The sequence below is a fragment of the Centrocercus urophasianus genome, unplaced genomic scaffold (genome assembly GCF_019232065.1).
Source record: "Centrocercus urophasianus isolate 14NV4802_14NV808 unplaced genomic scaffold, USGS_Curo_1.0 seq_11, whole genome shotgun sequence".
Lineage (NCBI taxonomy): Eukaryota > Metazoa > Chordata > Aves > Galliformes > Phasianidae > Centrocercus > Centrocercus urophasianus.
Window position 1 is genome coordinate 35,777,958 of NW_024884253.1, and position 16,939 is coordinate 35,794,896.

General features: G+C 41.1%; 1 protein-coding gene across 2 annotated transcripts in view; it reads right to left on the reverse strand.

The window, feature by feature from the left end:
* FAM110B (family with sequence similarity 110 member B) overlaps positions 1-16,939 on the reverse strand; it is a 161,492-nt gene that overhangs the window by 14,886 nt on the left and 129,667 nt on the right. For both annotated transcript variants that reach the window (XR_006172162.1, XR_006172161.1), the window contains exon 4: positions 11,109-11,457. The gene's annotated coding sequence lies outside the window, so the exon portion shown is untranslated. The remainder of the gene's footprint in view (positions 1-11,108; positions 11,458-16,939) is intronic.

Consider the following 16,939-nt stretch of genomic DNA (forward strand, 5'->3'; position numbering starts at 1 on the left):
GGCAGACAGAGGGTGGTCATCAATGGCTCTATGTCCAGGTGGAGGCCGATAACAAGCGGCGTCCCCCAGGGGTCTGTGTTGGGACCGGTGCTCTTCAACGTCTTTATCAGTGACATCGATGATGGAATTGAGTGCACCCTCAACAAGTTTGCTGATGACACCAAGCTGAGTGGTGTGGTTGACACAGTGCAAAGAAGGGATGCCATTCAGAGGGACCTCGACAGGCTGGAAAGGTGAGCCTGGCTGAACGTGATGAGATTCAATACGGCAAAGTGTGAAGTTGCACTCAGGCTGGAGGAATCCCAGGCATCCATACTGACTGGAAGGAGTGGCCCTTGAGAGCAGCCCTGCAGAGAAGGACCTGGGGGTCTTGATAGATGAAAAACTTAACATGAGCCAGCAGTGTGCTCTTGTGGCTCAGAAGGCAAATGGTATCCTGGGCTGCATCAGAAGAGGAGAGACCAGCAGGGACAGGGAGGTGATCGTCCCCCCCTACTCTGCTCTTGTGAGGCCCCATCTGGAGTACTGTGTCCAGGTCTGGAGCCCCCAGTATAGACGGAGAAAAAGACAGAGATCTGTTGGAAAGGGTCCAGAGGAGAGGTACAAAGATGATCAGGGGACTGGAACACCTCCCCTATGAGGACAGGCTGAGGGAGCTGGGTTTGTTCAGCCTGGAGAAAAGAAGGCTGCAGGATGACTTCATTGCAGCCTTTCAATACCTAAAGAGAGCCTACAAACAGGAGGGGAATCAACTCTTTCAAAGGGTTGATAACAGCAGGACAAGGGGAGATGGTTTTAAGTTGAGGGAGGGGAGATTTAGGTAGGGGGAAGTTCTTTACAGAGAGAGTGGTGAGGTGCTGGAACAGGCTGCCCAGAGAGGTTGTGGATGCCCCATACCTGGAGGTGTTCAAGGCCAGGTTGGATGGGGCCCTGGGCAGCCTGGTCCAGTATTGAATGTGGAGGTTGGTGGCCCTGCCTGTGGCAGAGGTTTGGAGATTCATGATCCTTGAGGTCCCTTCCAACCCTGGCCATTCTGTGATTCTGTGATTTTTTTTTAATAATAACAGTTTAGAGATTAAAGTAAATTTCTGAGTAGGCGCAAAGATCTTTATTTTCACTACAGATGGAAAGGGAGAAAGGAGATTAGCAATCTCCTTAGCAAAGTTTTCTTTGACTCTTTTCCTTCTTCGTCAGTCTGATCCAAATGGATGTTAGCTTTTCAGCTAAGTTCAGTGAGTGCTAAGTCACATCTTCACTGACAAAATCAGTGTCCTTTAGCTAAGCTTTTTTTATTGTGTTACTGCAACATCCAGATTTAGTCACCTGTTAAACAGTGCTGATGGTGCCTCTTTCCAGAAGTAGGGGTCTGCAGATGAATGGTGTTACGGAAGAGGATGGTGCTGCACCATTACTGTGGCAATCATAGAATCATAGAATGCCCTGGGTTGAAAAGGACCACAATGATCATCTAGTTTCAACCCCCCTACTATGGGCAAGGTCACCAACCACCAGACCAGGCTGCCCAGAGCCACATCCAGCCCGGCCTTGAATGCCTCCAGACATGGGGGCATCCACATCCTCTCTTGGCAACCTGTTCCAATGTGTAAATCATTTCATTCTTAGGGCTGTCACTGCTGGTACTTGGAAGCCCAGCGAAATGCCTCTGAGAATGAGGAATGAAACATTGGTAGTAGAACAGCAAAAGGAAAAAAGAGAAAATCCCAGAAGAGTCATCCCTAGAAATACTTTCCTGAGATTGCAGCTGAAATGACTGCAGTGATTGGTGAAACAGGCATTAATCATGCTAGCAGATTTATCTTATTGAGAGTAATTAGCTACTCCGCTGGCTTCCATTCTACTCTGCAGTAGTGATTGGCTGGTAGAAAATTTTCATGGCAACCATATGAATGTACACACCCGTACACAGATCCTGACCAGATTATAAATTAGCTTCACCATGGAAGATTTGATGCATAACGTCTGCTTTTAGAAAGAGAAGTGCTCAATACAAAGCCCCTTAGTGTGATCTCTTCGTTTCTTGGATAGCAATGGAAAAATTTCCATTTATTTTTATGGAGCTAGGGTTTTGCCCTCAGTTTTATTTGCCTGTATTCTATCTCCAGGGATTTTCAGGGCTTTTTGAACATCTGTCATATTCAAGTGGCAGAAGGAAATGGGCTGGTTTTTTTTTTTTTTTTTTTTTTTTTTTTGTGTGCAAATAACATATTTTTAATGGATTCCACTAAAACCTGAATCAACCTGACAGCAGATACAACTTGGATATCCACAAGCAAAATAAGGTCTAGCTCTAAGTTTGGAGTTTATCAGCAGCCCACCCATAAAGTTTGGAAAATTCACAAGATTATGCTTCCTTCATACATTGATTTACTTATAAATTACTTTACTGAACTAATCTCTCAGTTTATTCCATACTAATTAAAATTTCTATGCTAAACCGCAACTGCAGAATCCATTTGATGCAGCTGATTGGCAGATAGAATAACCATAGAAGCATAAAAAATAGGCAAGAAAGAGTATAGAAAGACAAATTTTTACTTTCTAGGGGGCACATTCACAAAGACTAATGCTTCTCAAAACCAATTAGTAATTCTGTGTCCAATAGAAGTTCACTGATGATACTAGGTTTTCTTAGGCCAGGCACTGAGCACTGTCAGGCTCTTCAGTAGTTCTGAAGCTGGTATCCAAAAAGTGAAGAATTCAAAATCATTAGTCACCTAACGGAAATGGTATGCAGTATTCATAAAATTACAAGGGTCGGAAGGGACCTCTGGATACCATCAAGCCCAACTCCCCTATTAAATATGATTACTTATAGTACTTCGCATAGGATAGTGTTCAGGTAGGTTATGATTATCTCCAGAGAAGAGGACTCCACAACTTCACTTTGCAGCCTGTTGTGGTACTCTGTCAACCTCAAAGTAAATGTTTTTTTTTCTTATGTCCAGATGAAACGTTTTGTGTTCCAGTCTGTGCCCATTGCCCCTTGTCCTGTCACTGGTTATCGCTGAGAAGAGCTTGGCCCCATCTGCTTGAAACCTGCCCATTAGATATTTATAAGCATTGGTAAGATTCCCTGCTAAGATTCCCTGGGGACTCCCTCAGTCTTCTCCAGGCTAAACGGCCCCAACCTTCTCAACCTTCCTTATACGGGAATGTGCTGGACTCTGTCTAGGAGATCTCTGTCTTTCTTGAACTGAGGAGCCCAGAGCTAGACACAGTACTCCAGATATGGCTTCACCAGGGCAGAGTACATGGGGAGGATCACCTCCCTTGACCTGCTGGCCTCACTCTTTTTTATGCACCACAGAATCCCCTTGGCCTTCTTGGCTATGAAGACACATTGCTGGCTCATGTCTTCATACATTTTTTCTCATTCCTAGTTCTCAAACCTCCAGACGGGTTTCTTTTGAAAACCGTTTAATTTCAGCTCAAGTGTTTCTCTCCTAATTTTTTGATCTCCTGCTCCCTTGGGTTTTTTATTTTGGAGGAAAAGATAGATGAATAACAAATAATGAAGGAGATTGTTTCATGTGCAAGAAAACACAGGCTTTTGGCAGAGTCTGCAAGGGCTTCCACACATTTCTCTCTTACTTTTTCTACTGCTGCTGTTTAAATGCTGGTGGGAGCAATCCATGTAGCTGGAAAAGAAGGTGCCTAAAAATGCAAACTACATCTTTAACAGTTGTGCAACAATTACAAGGATGATGGGTAACTGTATGGAGATAGATCTTACTCTATGTAAGAGTGTCAGCAACACATAAAATGCTGTCCCAAATTGCTGATGTATAAAAGAGTTTACAACTGAAGGACTCAAATCCCAGGCACTTTAAGTCTTGTTCCTTCTCTTGCAGTCGTAGATACAAATGTGTGAATCAGACAATAAAAGCGAAGTCTAGAGTCCTGCATAAGAACACTATTCAACACTGACTCCTGATAGGTAAACCAAATGGATAATGGAGTTCGTGTTAATTAGTAATTTCTTCTGGAAGGACCTGCAGCTTATCAAGTGGAGGAAATAATCTGTGTTAGTGTTTTATACAAACTGTGCAGTGTCTGAGAATTCAATTAACTAGAATTGAGGAAAATTTGAATTAACTGGCAATTTCATTAAATTCATCTCTTTTTTGTTTACCTTAAGTGTATAAATAATTCGTATTTGCCATTTACAGGGGAAAATAAAGTAGTAAAACAATCTTTAGCTATTTCCTTGTGAAAAGCAAATATTGTGTAGCAACCCTTGCCTTTTTCAATATTTGTAAAGCTTGGTAAGATGGGGATTTATGTGTATGTATTAGTGACACAGATACAATAAACTGTGCTATTTCTAAAACAACCCATGAACCCATTTGTTTCAGATTAGTTTCTTTCTGGGGTTGCTCAGAATCACAAGCAGGAACAATTGGTCCAGCATCTGAGATAAGAGTTTCTGGCACAGTACTGAGTTGTGAGAGATGCCCAACTGAGCTCTGCACAAGTCTGTTGAAGTACCAGCCATGCTCAGCTGTGTTGCAGGACACTGGACCATGTGGAAAGAACAGCTCCCATTTCCATTGGGCTCATCTGGCTTTTCCAGCCAAACACCCCTAAAGGGGGTGTTTGTTCATGTTATATTTCAGTCTTCCTGGCTCCTTGAATATTGTTCACTTTTTGCATACTGGCATAATTTACAACAGTGACAGGGAGTGTCTTGCTTTTCTTAGTCTGACCCCTGCTACAGAATCAAGTTTGGGTCATTTAATGGAATTTAGTCAATGTGTGCTTGAACTGTCTCAGCCTGGGAAGAACACCAAATGGTGGCTTCCTATTTCCACTCATCATTAGGCTGTTTTCTAAAAGGTCGAATCACTGTTATTGTCTCATCTCACATGTTTGCAAAAGAGTGACGTTGTTTGCCATAGAACAGTTTTATACACAATTTGGAGATGGGTGGCTCTTTCAGATATGTGGTTTAATATTATTGAGGGAACCTTCATTTGGAGAACCAATAGCTTTTTTTTTTACATCAGCTGATATTTTTGAAAAAAGCCTGATGTACTAAAAAAATAAAAAAGGTTTTGGTCATTCAAGGACCCTGGTTTACAGCTCTCTGTTGGCTAACACTGTAGACTAGATTTCACTTTGCTAATGGTAGCCTTTGGGTTTATACAATGAGAGCCTAACTTGCTCGTGCATCAACTTGTCACAGGGAACAGACAGTCCTAAAATCAGAGGAAGCATCATGGGAGCAGTGAATACTCAGTTCTTGAAATTTCTCATGTGAAAATAGATAACAATATATTTTGTATTATTTTATGAGGAAGTGGTGGAGGAGGGCTAAAACTCTAGGGCTTTATTAGTCATTCTGTATGCTGCAGTGCTGCTGATAGCAAGCCACATCTGCTGATAAAGCCATTTCTGGCTATTTCCTCCCATAACTTCTTACTCTCCTTCACGCTCCCATGTAGGCATCTGTAATTAGTGGAGGCCTTCAGCAATAACCACCATCCTCCAAGCCTCCCTATTCCCAGGTCTCTCAGAAATGGTCTGCACTTAAGGGCCTCAAATCAAGCAATGATGGAAATTTTTCCTGTCCATATAGTAAGTAACAGGTAATTACTAAGCAGAGAGAAGTGAAGAGAGAGATCAGAGGATATTAAAAAAAAACATTCAACCATAAAAAAATAGCTTGGGACTAGCAGGTCTGTGAGAAGAGCTGGGAGGACAGAAGGAGGTTGTTGGGTCAATGATAACCACATAGCACTGAGAAACTTCACAACCAATAAGCCACAGGCTGCACTGAATGCCTCATTAATCATTGTGCAAAATGCTGATGTTAATTTCCAAGGAGTGAGTAATAAGAACAACTCCTACATGTGCACACACACCTACGCAGGCATGCTTGAAAGGCACGAGCATCCTTTCCCCATAGCTGCCCTGTGGGTGCTTCTTTTTAACACACCATGTATCAGTCATGGCTGCTGTTGCTCATACTCAAAGGCTTTTTTGCCTCTGGAGGCTTAAATGATGCAGTTCTTGGCCACACATAGGCTGTAATATTAATACATCTTGATAGTAACGGATAAGCAACTTCCTGGACAGAAGAATAAATGAGAAGCGATGATAGAACATAGAAACATAAATACAAATGAAGCTCTGTGCTCTTGCTGCACTAGTATACCCTCATGTAAATTCTGCCTGGCCCAGGCTTTGGGAAGTGTGACAGAGGCCGAGGGAAATGCTCTACCTCTACGCATCATCCCCTTTGAAATGCATTTTAAGAATGTAACAGTCTTCAGAACTTCCAGAATTAGAAATGCACAGGGTTTAGAGCAATGAGGTTGCCAGATGCCAAACACTGATGGGAAAACTCACATTAACCTTGAGAGCAGCCCTGGGCTCTGTTACAGGAGCAGATGACTGCCAGTGCAGCAGGAAATATGCTCTGCTCTATTGAGATGTCTTTCATGCGAAGTTGGTAACATTGGGATCAAATCTTAAAACTGATTTCACTGTTTTGGTCCAATATCCCCGGGTCACTGGCACACAAAGTAAAGTGATTGCAGGTACAGGGAATAAGACCATACTTCCTCTGAGGATTCTACCCTTCCTCTAGGTGGAATATACAATTTAATGCTACTAAGCAGTCCTGTGACTAGTACAAGTCAAAAGCTTAGTGCTCACTGTTATCAGCCTTGTGTTACTTAGCTTGTGGAAGTGACAATGGTTGCAAGTTCTTGTGCATGAGACGACCACTACTACCTTGCTAGGTAGGGTTGCATTTTACAATCAAGTAAAAGAAAATAAAGGAAGCTGCATGTTAAAAGAGCATTAGCAGAGTTTTCCCACTCCATACTGACAGAACAGCCCTGAGAATACAAAAGACAATACAAGGCAAACATCTGTTCAAATAGATGAAGTTAGAGAACTGCCTGTTGTAGACCTAAACTAATATTCCACCTACAAAACTCAACCACTGTGTTTCTCCTCACTTTATACCCCATTCAGGTCTCCTTAGGATTATGTTTAGTGGAAAGTTTTGCGTGTGATTTCTTTTCATAGCGAGCTAATTTGCAGTTCTGTGTAGCTTAATCACATTTTCCTCAGACTTCTATTGTCAGTAGGAGACTGGAACAAATAAAAAGCCATCATTCAAAGGAATAACATACCTCCTTAACACAAGTTGACATAGGAAAGCAAGAAGCGAGAGATCAGACAATCCCAAACTTGCTCCATTAAGAGATGACATTTTTAACAATAGATCTGTCTGACCCCATTGGAAACAATGGGGTCTCATCACAGCAGGAATTAGTGTGTGAGACAGGTGATTATGTTCTGGAAATGTTCCAGTGCCAGCTGTGTTGCTTCACATTATTCGTAACCTCTGTAATTGCAGCTTTTCAAAACCGTTTTTATTTGGAAAGCCAAGTAGAGAAGGACAAAAAACCCTACTGCCATTTGTTCAGAGAAGAAAAAGATCAGCATATCAAAGACTGAACACTAGTGCCCTGTTTTCTGAATTGCTGGCTTAGACTCTGGTACTCTAACAAAACTCCAAACCCTAATGTAATCACTCTTAACATGTTTCCCCTGTTTCCTCACCGTCCAGTTACAGTTCCTGCTTACGAATGAAAGGACCTGCCAGCATCTGCTTAGTGCCTGTGAACAGAATTCCTACTGAAATGTCAAAGCTGCTGAAAAGCTGAGTCTGCTCACTACGCTCCCTTGAACAGTAAGCATGCTGTCTTCTGTGGATTGGAGGGCCAAACCAAGCAGGACAGCCATCTAAAGTTGCTCACAAACAGGCTCCATGTGCCTTTGAAAGCAATGGTACAATCAGGCTGGGCATAGGAGAAACATGATTAACTGCTCTGGTCCCTACTTCTCCTCTGGGGAATCTTCTCCTCTACATTTGTCACACCCAGTCACAATTTGACCAAAAATGCCCACGTAGAGAGGACATTCATTTCCTCTCTTCAGTACAGAACCAACTTTTGGTTGCTACCTGAACATTAATTCTTTCAAACCATTCATCACACTCGCATTGTCACTTTAGGAAAATTTAAGTCCTTGCATTTCTTTCCTTAGGTCATGGTGGAATATAGATTTAGTAATTAGTGGGAGAAAAGTTACCCTGCCCCCCAAAATTACCAAAATTGCCTGCCTGTTATGCAAGTGATGGATTACTAAGGCAGTAATGTGGGTAGTAAGATTCCTGGTGGAATAGATTATCGAGATATGAATCACCTTTTCTCCACTGCTGTGTATTCAGAGTAAGTACTTTTATATCTGACATCCACGAGCTCTGAAACCACAGGAGAAAAAATAATATCTGAAAAGAAGTCATATGAGAAGTGAAGGAAGTTTAAAGAGCTCTCCTGGGATTTTTAGTTGCCACGGTAACCATTTTACTCAGTAATCAATATGTTTGGCATGTTTCTATGGCTTTGTGACTGCTCCCACAGACAACACTGAGAGCTGTTTGGGGAAAACACTGGAAGTGAAGAAAACTACAAACTTTGAAAAAAGGCTTCAGATTTGAAAAAAAAGTAAATAACTTATAGTTATTTATAGATATTTAACTGTACAGTTATTTCCCCAAATAGTTTAAGGCTGTACCAGAAGTAGTGTAGTAATCTTCTTTGATAGGTTTGCAGGATCTTTGGAGCACAAGAGCTTCAGTACGATGCCTGACAAGCTGAACAAAAACTGCAATTTAGCTGTTTCCCACATTAAGTATATTGCACTGTGCCAATTATTTTCCAGCAATCAGTGCTTCCTTTAAGTGAGCAACTCTGGAATTAAGAAAAAAATGAAATAAATGTATCAAGCCCAATCTCAAGACACTTCAGCTAAGTACGTGAGCAGAACTGCTTATTTGAATTTATTTTTAATAAAGCATTGTAAATACTAGGCAATAATCCAGGATACATCATTAAGAAATTGAAGAACATCCCTGTATCATGTAGTGCTTTCTATCCAACCCTTTTAGCATGTTTTGTACATGCAGGTAAGTGTTACTCATGTTGTTCTAAACACAGACATACACTACTGGCAAGAGGTAGGACTGTTTCCTCAACGTTTTCACAGCAAAGCAGGACATGACTTGTCACTACACGTATGACCTATTCTTTTGTTGGCATTTCCAATGCTTGTGTGTCTCCAGTTGTATGGAGCAGAAGGTCGTGACGGGTCCCCTCTTACCTGCTACTGCCCCATTTCTTTTCTTCCTTGGGTTGAAGCACCACAAGGGCTTCATCAGATGCCTGTAATAAGGCTGGCCTAGGTTAAGAAGATTACATTACCTAAAGCCTTGCTTTTCAGAAGGAAAACAGAAAGGGAAATTTAATACACGTATCATTTTTTCAGAAGATCTTCCTACCCCTGCATTTTGATCAGTTCTTATACCTATGAGACGTCAAAATGCTACAGCTATTTATTCAGTTCAGACTATTTTTTCTTACAGCCTTTTTCAAACAGAGAATCTTCAAAAACTTCACAGCTCAAGATAGAATTAGAAACTTCTTGAAAGAGCTTGCTGCAGAGATGGCAAGATTGCAACAGAAGAGACACAAGGAGATATGTCAGAACAGAAAAGGAAGACATTTTTTACTAAAATGAACACTTATGGATGGCCATTTCCCATAGCTACAAGGCAAAAAGCAAGAGGGAAGATAGAAAAATAGTTAACAACTGGACTGTGTTATTAATTTTATCCATTAGCATTTACTTAGTTCATAAGCATCAGTTAGCTCATTTCTTGCTGGTATTGTGAAGATTTTGTGATTTCTTTGTGATGCCCCCACATGAAAAATATGCTATGCAAACAGTTCTTACTGGACTGATTTGAATTTTCTTTCTCTGAAAAATAATCAAATGTCTCAGTGGTGAATTTTGTGCTCCTGAAAATTTAGGCTCCTAAAACAAGGCCTTCTGCCTCACACCAATCAGGTTCTTGGAAATCAGCATGTGGTAAAGGTTGTTTTCCTCTTGGAAAGCGTGGCAAGGTAAATGAGATACCCATGCCAAGTAGTTGTGTCATCTGTGATAGTTGTTTTGCTACATCTGCCATTATCTATAATTGCTACTATTGTTGGTGTTTTCTACTATAATTAATGATTCCTTTTGTGGCCATACAGTTGGGATCAAGTGCTCAGGTACCCACCATCTGAAAAAAAAGAAGCCTGTGGAGAACATATCTGCTGTTCATGATAAAGAAAAGGGAAATGCATTTGGAAAATGAAGTTTTCTCACCTCTGCTCAGGAAAGAGGAGGGTTAGCTGTGAAGCTACAGACACTGCAATGTTCAGCACTCTTCAGGAGGGCCAGCACTGTAGGTCCTAGAGCTCCTCTCCAGCAGGTCTGCCCCTAACCTCATCCATGTGATTATTCCTCCCCAGGTGTAGGACTCTACACTTGCTCTTGCTGAACCTCATAAATTTCCTCTCTGCCCAACCCTCCAGCCTGTCTTGGTCTCTCTGAATGGCAGCACAGCTTTCTGGAGAGTCAGCCACTCCTCTCATTTTTGCATCATCAGCAAACTTGCTGAGGGAGGACTCTATCCCTTCATCCACATCACTGATGAATTTGGGATTGAAATTTGGATCCTCTTTTTTTTTAATTGCATCATCAAACTTTTGATTTTTAAGCCTCATCTCACATTTGTTTTCCCTTTCAAGTTGACAAAACTGTGTTAAGCTGCAAATTTGGTGTTACCCGTTTCTTTAGGTCTAACTCATCTTTGGCCACTCTGAGCAGGACAGAAATGGTGACAGGGTGTATGTTTTCCTCAGAGACCTTCCTGATGCCTGATTTCTCTCCTGCACCACATCCTTGCCTATACTACGTATCAATTATTTAAAAATATGTAGTAAATGAGGGTTAGGATTGAGAATACATACCAGTACATTAAGGTAATAAAACCTTATGGGAGTATTGTAATGGTCCCATAAAGAAACGTGACAATCCCAGTGATTTGAAATGAAACATAAAAGAAATGAAATTAGGTTAGAGATAGGGAAAATGTTTCCATATAACCTTTATGAGGCTCTCTGGTGAGATACTGAGAATAAAATAAAATAAAATAAGAAAATCAGTTTAAACTAAAATACCTTCTCATAAGCAGGCAATCATTGCTTCATGATCCTATAATGTTGAAGTACAGTGTGTTTTAGCCAGGCTGTCAGTGGGCTGAACTTAATTAGCATGGTTGATTGTAAAGGCTGCTTTGGTTCTGCTTTGGTTCACAGTGCTCTTCAGAGCCAGGTTGCAAGATGATGGAAGCAACAGTGGAGACACAAACAGGGCTTTTGTTTGGATGAAGCTTTCTCGGACTTGTTGAGAGTGTGCTTTGCTCTCTCTCTTCCCTTGGAAGAAATTTCATTGTTCACACTTGACAGCATTCTGTTGTCTGCAGATGTTTCTTAATTAGTTTCAGCTTCAACGACACCCATATGAGACCTACAAAATGATAAATAAAATTAAATTTGATTAAATGTTATGGAAAAAGAGCTAAACATGAAACAGAAAGATTTCACAACTGAAGTAAGGAAAAAATAGATAAGTCACAGTAGGATATAAGGTGACTAGATTGTATGGTGCACTTTCACTTCCACATTGCACTTAGATTCAGCGCTACTGTGATATGCCACCCATACAGCACAGATAATAACAATACCAAACTCGATCAGACTTCATGAGTTTCAACATATCCAAAGGCAGCTTGAAACTGGGAGGTGATCTATAAGCTGTGCAATTGCAAGACAACTTGGGTGTGTATAGAGAGGTGCATAAATTTCACCAAGCAACTATGATGATTGCCTGTGAGCTGGAATTACAGCCTAGGTGTGTTGCTATCATCATACAGAAAAGCTACATGCAGAAAAATGAAATATAAAGAAGAAAGCTTCCTTCTGTGTGTTTAGGTATACATGCAAGTGAGCAGAAACTGGCCAATGCCAATCTTATGCTCGTGACATTATGCTCAGGTGCCAGGTAGCTATCAGTGGTTGTAGTCACAGTTCAATGTTCTGACTGATTTTTTGATAATTCCTTCTTGTCTTTGGATTGCCATCTCTTCCTCTACTCGTTTTACCTCTGCTAAGTTTATAATCACCCATGTTTTTCCATGTTGCATTATTCTTGCTTTCCTGTAACTTCAAGATTAGCATCTTCACAAGGCAAGCACTGTAATTCCACTACCGTTCTCTGGCAATGCTGTTCCTGTCCCCTTGCCATGTATATGTTCATCAAAATATAGGCTTATTATTCTTCTGTTAGTTTTGTTCTCAGAATGAGATATCCAGTGCATTCTATGATTTATGTGGTATACTGTATGACATATATTGTTCTCTTTTGTATTATTCTATACAACATGGTAGCTTGTAGCAGAAGTGGACTTGTCTTGATTATCCTTATAGAGTTTATGCTGGTTTAGTTTCCTAGATTAACTAAAGAGTGGCCAGGAGGGGACAGATTTCACCTGTGTGTTCACCTTCTTCTAGATCCTGCTTCTGCTCTAGATCCTGTATATTTAGCTCTGAGACCAATTTAGAACTGCTGCATTTGATGCAGGTGGGGCTCTGCCACTGAGGGTAGAGCAGTGGGTTAGGAGGTTTGTGGAGCCTGAGATGAGTATGAATCATACCTAATTCAGATGCTCCAGCAGGGAGACTGCAATGGCAGTGGGCTGGAGGCTCTTGAGAAGAGTGTGGAGGACAAGCATGCATCCAGAACTCAGTGTTAATGGAAAGAAAAGGGTTTTTCCAAGGAGAGGTAGTCTTGTGAAAAACAAAGCCATCAAAAGTTGCTGCCTGTGAACAGGAGCTACCCTGAAGAACAGGGAATTACAGGTACATGGTGAGGAAAAAATTTGCTTACAAGATTCTTTTAATGTTTCAGATGCAGCTGAATTGCATTTCTTGGCTGCAGCAGAGACTTTAATCATGTCTTGCAGTAAGGCAGAACTACAGGGACAGAAACAGTTTTCCTGACTGCCCACAGATCTACGTAGGATAGCATCTCATTGATTTGAAGTTGTTTTTGGTTTTTTGTTTTTTTTTTTTTCCCCTTCTCATATCTAATTCAAAGCAGACAAAACCCAGCCAAGTTTCCCTAGCAAAAACAACCCACTGCTCCAGAAGCCAACAGCAATCCTGGCACTTTTCTGCTTCTGTGGCGGTTTGTGTATGTGTCTAAGCACTTAGATCACCCTCAGCCCCCTGCTGAGGACCCTCAAAACAGAACAAGTCTATGCAAGAATTCAAAACAGAACAAGTCTCTGCAAGAATTCAGTCTCCTTTAGGCTATGGTTTTTATTCTGATGTAGGTACAGTCTAGGGTTCTCTAGATAACAGTCTTTCTAGTGCAAATAAGAGCCACATAATGCTAAGGAGATCATTCATGGAGTTCGACCAGTCCAAGCTTTTCACAGATGGGTATTATTTGCTTTCCTTGGACCAGGGGTAGGTATTAACTCATACACTTCAGCCAACTGCTGATTTCGTTGCTTTTTCTTCAAAACTGTTGGGGATCCAAGCCTCTACACTTATTTCCTCTCCATGATTCAAACTTTCCTTTCTCTCTTCTCTGCCTCGACTGACAACAGCTTCAGTCTGCTTAGCAAAACTCGTACCAGTCTTTCATGATTTTCAGTCACAAATGCTAATATGATAGATGCAGTCAGTTCTCTTGGATATTTTAATAATCATTCTATAACAGTAACGTTTAATTATAGTACCTCTCCCACTGACTTGTAAATGTCAAGGCCATTTCAGGAATTCAGCTGTCTTCTTTCCTGTTCTTCCCTTGATCTGATTTTTGGATGCAACCAAGCCTAGGCCAGGCTCTGTGCTTGCAGCCAGTGCCTCGAGTCAGCTGCAGGCTGCTCCCCAGAGTTCTGCTGAAAGCCACGTGTTACATCACACCTGTTCTTTGTATGCCTTGCCATGCGAGTTTATTAAAACCAGCAATCAAAATACATAACAAATACAAAGTCTGTCTCTCCTTGGTGCTAGATACAGTGCTTTGGTTTGCCACCCCTTACCCTGCCCTCAACCAGGTTAGGGTTAGGCTTTGGGTTCTGCTCAGTGTGCTCCCTCCTGCTCAGGTGGCACATTGCATTGGCGTGCTAATGAGCTCACTGCTCAAACAATGCTACTGAAGATATAAATGCTAGGCACGTGCATTCACATGCAAAGTATGTTCTGAAAAATGGGCTTATTATCATGATGAGAATCAGGAGTGTGCAGATGGCCGCCCCCTTTCCACGCAGTGCCTGGTGTGCTGTGGGGCCAGGAGAGCCTGTTATCCTGGGGAAAAATGCGTATACAGCCAGGGTTGCTTTGTGCATATGTGTGCGAGTGGATCAGCAGACTTGGCTCCTCAGTTGCAGAGGTCACTGTTGCTCAGAAAACGTGATTTTTATTTACAGAATGAAATGTGGTGAATGTTTACACATCACTGAAACCTCTCTGGGTTTTATGTGTTTTCTGTGTGCGGTTTCAGAGACTGCCAAGATGCTGGCCTGGGAATGTGGCTGATGCATGTTTATAGGACACAGTACTTGAGATCACACAGACTTTTCTCATTAATGCCGCTATGCATTTCCAAGGCACGTCAGCATATTATTCCCTGTCCAGCACAGCTGAAAAGCAGAAGGGCTACAAGCCTCTAACCAAATCTACAAGTTAAAAATGTGGGCTTTTTTAATTTTTCACCTTTCCCTTCCATTCTCCTGCAGCTGTTTCACATGCAGCATCCTTGTCTTTCTGGCTTGTTCTACCTTTTTGTTACAGGTGGGTGATATTACCAAAGTACAAGTCTCACTTTCCGCTCTTCCGGCTTAAATATTCTAACTACCTTTCACCAGTGGGATGCTTCTTTTTCCTCAAGCTCTTACACTATTTATGTCTTCTTTTCTATCGCATTCCAGTTTTCCATGTAATTCTCACCTCTTGTGTCTGTGAGGATGCTAAGTCTGCCATCTCTCACTTGCTGCACATCATCATGACTTGACACAGTATCTCAACACACTCTGCCAAAATCCATTTTTCTTCTCATCTTGACAAATGCACTCTCTCAGTCTCTGAGCACTCATTTCCTTCCAAATCCAACATCTCCAGCCAGAGCTAGAAACAAGAGATGCACCTTCTGCTTTTGGTGTTGCCATCTTGCTTAAGTCAATCTTAGAACCTAGAAAACTAGGTCCTAGAAAACTGGAACAGGTTTCCCAAGGAGACTGTGGATGCCCCATCCCTGGATGCTTTCAGGGCTAGGCTGGATATGGCTCTGTGCAGCCTGGTCTGGTGGTTGGCAACCCTGCCCATAGCAGGGGGGTTGAAACTCAATGATTTTTGAGGTCCTTTTCAACCCAGGCCATTCTATGATTCTATGAAATACCTCTGTTGCATGTAAGCATCGTGCACTTCCCAGAGCTGTGTTGTCCTCCTTTAGCCTGCTAATGTCATCTTTTCATCTGGGCAGATTTGCTGTTAGGGCTCTTCAGGCCCCTGCATTATAATTATTTTAATTCCTGTCTTTAGCATAGACATAAAATCTTCCACACTTTCTTCACCACTTAAAATGCAAGTGCCTATGCATCTCTATGTATTCCCATGGTATATTTCCCTTACAAAGACCTTACAAAGACCAGGCTAGATTTGGCTACAGCTTGGATGAGGTGTGGGCAACAGCACATCTTCTCCTGTCAAGTGAATTGAGGCAAATATTGCTACAAGAAAACATTAATACAATGTACTGCTGGTGAATCTGTGGTGATGAGAGTCCGTCAAATCCCTGTCTCCTCTCAGACATGTCAGATGTACCTCGCTCTACGCTACCCATACTGGTTATGGGAAGAGAACCAGGAGAGCGTATCAGATTTAATCTAAATTTTGTGCATATTCACTATAATAATGAGATTGCAGGCAGAGGCTTTCTAACCGTTATGTTACAGGAAAATTGGATTTCTGTATTTTCCCAGGTGAAATATCATTCAGATTCCATCTCTTTTTTTCCTGCCGGAAAGGTCTGCATGAGAATCATTTTTATAATCTACTTCAATTACTGCAATTGCACAAGCATAAAAACCCCACTAAGATACCAAAACTCGGAAAACTATTATAGAGCCTCAGAAATGAACTCTTAAATTGCTGTGTTACATTCATTACCTAGCTCAGTAGGCTCTCAATGGTTTATTATCATTTTAAATTCAATAAAATTGCATCTCTCAAAGGGCAGAAAATCTTCATGCCATTTTTTTATTGTTTATCGAGTTAATGTAAAATCATTTCATAATGAATACATTTTCACTTTTCAGAATTTTTCTGTTTTTTAGGCAATTTTATGAGAAAATAGCTGATAGTAAGACTCCAACTCTCTGCTCTTTGATGGAGCGGTTTTGTGTTACTATTGTTTGCTTGTTTTCTTCTCTAATGAGACACTGACCTGTAGAAATACTAGTCACATTTAATTTAAGGGCTCCTAAGAGCAGTTCTGTACACTTCATTTCGAAGTGACTATTGCAGAGACGCTGTTGGGCTTACTGAATATTCTATTCAGAAAAAGTTTAAATTGTTCCTCAACACGTAATTTTTTTAATTTGAATGTAATATTTTATGCAATCTGAAAGGAAAGTTAATTTCACTGATGAACAACAACAACAAAAAAGAGCTCTTTTCGATTTTACTGAAATTATCTTTTCCCAACAGTTTTGGTTCAGTTCTGTTCAGGCAAATCAATCCTTTACAGTTTTATTTCCAAGTGACAATCCAGCACTGTTAGATAAATCTGTGGTCACATTCTCATTTCAGTGGTAGAGATGCAGTTCAGGGAGCCTAACGTATATAGTAGCTGTTTTCAAGTATTTGACACATATAAATACAAAATACCATCTGTGACTTCAGTGATGATCCACCTGATTACAGAACAGTTTGGAGTCTGA